This window comes from Coloeus monedula (genome assembly GCF_965178545.1).
Source record: "Coloeus monedula genome assembly, chromosome: 7".
NCBI lineage: Eukaryota > Metazoa > Chordata > Aves > Passeriformes > Corvidae > Coloeus > Coloeus monedula.
In genome coordinates this window covers 28,622,357-28,629,148 of record NC_138787.1, presented here as the reverse complement: position 1 = coordinate 28,629,148, position 6,792 = coordinate 28,622,357, and positions in this window count along the sequence as shown.

Sequence of the window (6,792 nt, the reverse complement as noted above, 5' to 3'; positions counted from 1 at the left end):
CCCTCACCCTGCATGCCCCTGGGAGAATGGTGCAACCTCCAGCAGCTGCCAGCACTGCCCTGTTTCATCCCCGTCCTCTCAACACAGATCCAGACCTGCCTTTCACCGCCCACTTCCCCCATGTGCTTTGTCCCAGAGGGATGAACTCACCTCCAGTATCAGTGAATTTCTCAGAAGAAGTCCAACATATAGTTTAAATTTTACCAAGCCCTGCCAGAGGCCTTGGAGTAAAATGCAGAAGTAGGAATGTTTTCTCAAATAGAAAATGGAGATTTAGAGGGCTGCAGCAGGGTCTGTAAATTGGTGCAAGCTTTGCTGAGATAATGCAACCCCAATACATACTGTGTTTCCCCCTCATTCCCTTTTCTCTGAAAAAAATGGGGGAAAGACCCCCAACAGCACACATAATAAATCAAAGATGAAAAAATTGGCCATGGATGTGGTTCAGTAACACATGTGCTGTGCTCAGCCCTGTGTTCCCTTACAGCTCTCAGAAGCAGAGAGCAAAGTTAAGAATACAGTTACTGCAGTTACAAAGAAATTTAAGATTTCCAAATCTGACTTATTGTGAATTGAAACAAAACCTCAAAATGCTGAAATTCTCCACAAAAGGAATTCTAAAACAATTACTTGGAGTCCACTGAAAAAGAAATTATATTGCTACTGTATTTCCTACAATGGAATTATACTTTAAAATTCTAAACAGAAACTTACTTCAACACAAAGCTTGTAAAACAATGAATTGTTAACACTTTCAGAAAAATCCTCCATCTCTTTTCTGCTACTTTTTTACAACACTGACCTGGTTTTGTAGAAGATTTTAGTGTTGATGACGCCAGATATTGGAATATGATTCCATCAACGAGTCCTAGCCAGGAAATACCAAAGCTGGGGTTGCCAAAGCAACATAATTAACTTGATCACGGTACATACACTGTGTGCCACTTCCCAAATGGCCCTTTAACACCCAGATAAATCCTTGGCTTGAATGGTGCCTCCTAATGAATTTCTCCTCTGAGTTCCTCAAGAACACAGAGCAAAAGGAGAAGTTGTCAAAATTACTAAAAGCCAAGTACCACTCTGCTCCCTGGCCAGTGGTCCCCTGGGCTTGATGAGGTCAAGGAGCAATTCTTGAGCCTACTCCCACAGCTATGAACTGCAGCAATCACAGAGACACGTGACCCTGTTGCATGGAGCATTTTGTAAAGATTCACTTTTAATTCACTGTTACCAGATTTAAGAGGCTTGATTCTTCCATGGCATTATCAGTAAAATTACTGCCACTCAGGCAGGGAGGCCTGAATGTTGGTGCTAAACCTTGATCCTGGGGCCACAAACTTCAAAACCTGGATATGCTGTCACTAACTCAATGTGTACAATGTATCAAAAATAAGAATCTGTCTGTTCATTTGGAAAAAAAAATAAAGAAAAGTAAGAAACAACAAAAAAAAAATTGAGTGATGGGCTTTCAGCCTGTCATCAGACCACTGTGACCTCAATTTTTGAGAAATAAAGTCAAAATCTATTCTTATCTTCAGAGATTCAAGATGTATTTGCGTGTCAAACTTTCTCCCCCTTGTCCTTAGCCTTTGGGAAGCCCACTAAAAATCATATCAAAGCCTGAAAACCCTGCGATCACATTCGCATTCACCTTTGACCCAGGATGCCTACAGCTCTCACCACCTCCTCAGCTCATCCTCGCCATGCGGCAAAGGCAGCAGGTCTGGCAGCAAACTGCTCAGGATGAAATAAAGGCCACTTTGCATAGCAAAATCGTACTGCCCTGCTCAAATTCTGAAGGCCAAAAAACTTTTCTTTGGCAGTTTTCTGCTTCTTAGTATCCATGAAGGATATTTTACCATCACCTTCCTCTCCTTACATACAAATATTTGATTATTCTCTTTGAAATGTCTCTGTAACATTACAGGCATAGGATGCCGAATGCAAACACTGATTGATTCTTTCTTAGCCATCAAATGTGCTTACACAGCAACTACACACAGCAAATGCACACAAATCTCACATTTTGCGTTTTAAAATATGAACATGCTGTGGGGTTTTTTTTACTCAAACATAATGAATGAGCTTAAATATTAGAACTTGAAATTATTAAGTAAATCACGGCACCTGTAAAGCTTTTATTTGCATAACATTAATTCATGATGGCATGTAAAACAAATTCATCACTCTCACTATATTGTAGTCTGATTTATGTTAGAATTGGAAAAAATAAAAATCTTGAGCACAAAATTATGTTGACAAGATGTACGTGCTCTTCGAAGCCCAAGATTTTTTTTCTTTTCTGAAGCATCAAAACAACTAAATTATGGGAAAGAGGGCTGGGAGAAAGCATCTTTAAAAATGAATAACATACTAGCGTCACACATACACACTCTCCAGTTATTAATGTCAAGCATGGTGAAGATACTCTAGAAAATCATTACCATTCATAGCTACTAACAGCCATTAAATTTCAATCAATTCAACTTAACACAAGTGTACTTCAGCAGCCCTTACAGTTCCTTATAGAGGTGGCTCAGAAAGTCCTGTCTGACTTATTGCATTGTCCACCGCACAAAGGGGCATTGCTGAGCATTGCTCTGAAAAGGAGCGATCTTGGTGTTGGGAACTGATGCTCTTTTAACACCGCTGCAATCAACAGACCTTGCTTTTAAAGACGGTGTGATAAAAGGGCTCTAATAGAGCTCCTCAGGTCAGCATGGAGGGGAGCAATACACTGATTCTAGCCAGGAATGCCACTTTCCAAGCTGAAAAAAAAAAAAAATTGGTGAGATGTTTTCAAGGAGGTTTCAATGAATTTTAGCGACAGAATCGAACTGCTTAACACAGTGCTAAACAATTTCCAGGTGATCCACTTGCTTGAATAGAATATAATCACTAAATCTACAGGACATTTAAACAAAACAGGATTTAACTTCCAGGGTATTTAAAGCTCCTAATGATGAATATAAGCCACAGCATTGTAATATTACAGCATCTCCACTCTTCTGAATTGCATTTATAGCACGGGAAGTTTTTCCACTGTATTTGCAGGAATTAAGATGTGCAGCTGACCATCCCTTGCAGACTCTGGGAAGAACGAGCTGGTGCCCTGCTGGGGGTATTTGCCACCTCATGGCGGGGGTGACGGACTGTGGCCACAGGGTGCTCATCTCTGAGGGGCTGGACCCAAACCGGCTTCCGCTGTGTAGCGGAGCATCCCAGAGAAGGTGTCTTCCTCTGGAGAGATTACGTTAGTTCCATCTGAATGAGTTATCTACGCTAAAATCCTACATTTCACAGGGGATAGAAGACTTTTTATTACTATTCCCGCCCCTCCCCCCCACCCCCCGAAGCCCAGATTTTCCCAGCAGGGTTCATTCTGCTGGGCACAAAGTCCTCTCTCTGGATTTACAGGCAGTTTAAGCTTGCAGGTGTGTACTCCTACAGAACAGAGTCACTCCATGCACAGAAAACAGATGCAGTCACAGATGTGCCATCACTGTAGCTGAAATTACAAGCTCAAATCCAGAGTCCCTTTTGTGGCTTTTAGCTCATCCCTTAGAAGTATCAGGATTGATGCTACTATTCATTAGGAGAGTATTTGGGACTATTCTACAGAACTCTATGTTTTTGATTCCCCTGGGATTTAGACTTAGCATTTAACATGGAGTAGCAGTAAAGTTCTTTAGAATCAAGAAACACCCAAGTAATCTCTCAGGCAGATATATGCTTCATTTTGACTCATTTCCCTACACTTACAAGCTGCACTAAATGAAATGAAATGAATGTTAAAAGGGGCGTTTATTGAAAAATCTTCAGTGACAGGTTCAGAAAGTGCCAGAGTTCAAGTAAATCGTTCCATGGAAAATGTTAGCAAAGCTTAATCATACTGGAAGCCACATTTAATTACAGCTTTTTAAGTCCATCTGGGAAAAAAGAAGCGACTTAAATATGTCACCTGAGATGATCTAGATACTGAAACTATTTGTAAGTTAACAAAAGCATTTGCATCACAAAGCGCTCTGGGGCAGCACCACGGCAAAGCAGATGTGTAATGAACAAGGATCACAGCACCAAAACAATCAGGACTGTAAATAACTACTACTAATCTGCAATCATTTAAATTTGGATTTAATTGCTAGGCAGCAAATACATTTAATTCTTGAAGAGGTAAATGCTCTACGAAATACACACTTAAAGGTTTAGTGACAGAAGCACCACAGTCAAGAATCCGAATGTCAGGAAGGCAGAAAAAAGCCAAGGAGCAGAGCTGGGGCTGCCATGAGTTCACAACTTTAAACAAACTTTTCCCTGGAAGAGAATTAATAATGTGGCCATCCCCACTGTACATACTGTAACTACTGCAGGAGTGACACAATGAGGCACATGAGAGGCAAGAGGGTAGTGACTATAGAACAAAATTCAATCTAGTGGCTAATGAATAAAAAGTTCCTTTTATTTCTCAGTTGTTTTTGGTTCATTAAATTTTCCACAGATTTGCAGAGAAGAAAACGTGATCAATAAACCTTGACAAAAGTGAACATGTGAAAAAGGCGAGAGAAAGGCACAGGAAGATAAAAGTGATATCCCGATCACAGATTTCAGAGGCAGATGACCAGAGCTCTGGGCTGCTGAATAATCTGAATAGACCATCATTTCTTTACAGCCTTTTACTTTCTTTTCCCTGACTGTTGGAACTCTTCATTCAATACAATAGTAAATGCACTAAAACTTTTTTTCTTATGCTAATGGTCGAAATCGGGCGCTCACAGTTAAAACACACTTCCCACCAACTTGTTTTCTTAAAAAAAAAAAAAAAAAAAATTAACCTATTCAAGTTAAACTAAAATGTCAAAGACAGCTTAAGGCTTACTCTCACCATTCCTCAAAATTAATGGTTTTCTCCCCAGTAGATACAAAAAGAAAAGACTTGAATAAGGATAAAGCTGCAAGACTCTTTTCATATGAAAAAGAACACTTAGAAAGTAAAAAGAAATACATCCAGTACAAAGATCCTGGTACCTACAGTTCTAATTTGTATTGTTTCCTCTTAGAATATTTATAATTGCAGAAAGGTGTCAGCCAATCGCAAATAATTGTGAAACGATGAGAAAAGATTCACCAGTGACTAATGTATTTGGGCAGTCATGCCCATAACGGTATCAGAAACGCTTCCACTCATTACAATGGGAACCCAAGGGAGCCTATTTTCATTTTATTTCTAACTTGGGTGTCCACTTCCAGGCACCCAGGCGTCTTTTTCTGTGGTACTGAATATTCACAAATCCCAAACAATTTTTACAGCTCTGACATTCTGAATTAAGGGACAACTTTCCTGTTCCCTTTGTGCAACACATTTCAGCTTTAGTATTTGGGTTCACTTTGTTTATAAGAAGTTAAAGGGTATGGGGTGTGGTTTTACAGTAGCCAAGAATGAATGAACAAAAATTCTGTGGCCTGTCCTGGACTGCACACACCTAACATTTTCTACAAAGTTCTACCAGTTCCCAACTGGAACTGGTCTGTAGAAAATTTGACCTGATTACCCACTATTTCCATTCCAGTCACTTGTTCACAAGGGAAACCTGCAATTTTGTCTCTTAAACTATCAAGATTGCCATGCAAGATGCAATTCCCATTACTTTTACACCAAACACCAGTTAGTTTCTAGAAGATACATATATATGGGATCTGCTGTATGCACAGGTTGAGAATTGTGCATATTCCACACACATGCACAAATGTGTGTACATATATGTAGATAGGCACAGATGTATTATCTGCCTTTTTAACACAACACCTTCTTGCTGTCATTCATACAAGGATTCATTCTTTGCTGTTATTTTATTTAGTGTTGTATTAATTAATTCCCAAATACCTCCTGTTGTTTTGGTTTTCTTTAAAAGGGTCCTGGCAACAGAGCTGAAGCAAACCCTAAATACCACTTAATGCTTTGTGGCAAGTTGTCCTAATGTGCAACTGTTGAAAATATTTACCTGTGCAGCTCTTGAACAATGCCCTGGAATCTTTCCCATCAGTAAGAAAGCGGACAAAAAGCAGAGACCGCTTAACCTCAATGCCTTAGCAGCAAGTGAGAAGTGCAAATATTGCATTTCTATAAAGCCCTAGAAGCTTCATAGAAATGGAGTGGCAACTAATTAGTTTGATGCTATAGTCACATCTAATGTTCCTAAGTAGCTTCTTTGAAAAAACTCACTGCCTTGAAATCCTTGGCCAGATTATTGAGTGGAGGCTTTGTGATGGGGCAATAGATAGGTGTTTGCTCCACAAATACATACAGATTTTGGTGACTGCTTACTGAATCCACTGCCTTCACTAATCTGCACTGGAAACTTCACTATGAACAGAGCACTTCTCAGAGTACAAAAGCATGAAGTATCTGTGTACCTTTCAGACTACAGGGCAAACAACTGGCTTACAGTAGGCCACCAAAACCAGGAGCAAGCAGTTAACCAAGTGTCCTCTGTACTTGCAAATAGAGAATGAGAATAATGCAACTGCTATTAGGTCATATGTTCTACCTTATCCTTAAATAAAAACAAGATGGGTCCAGAGGACTGAAAAATTCAAAGGTTCTCAATAGAAATTAAGTATCGGGATCATGAAAATATATTTTCAAGTCAGACAAAACTGTAGCAATCACGTAACCCTGTCTGTATACAGCTGATCACACAGCCCTAGAGCCTGTGCAGCTTCTATACAACTGTGCCACTGAAAGGGAAGTTGTGGTATAAACCTGTAAGATCATTAGACTCACAGAAAGAATAA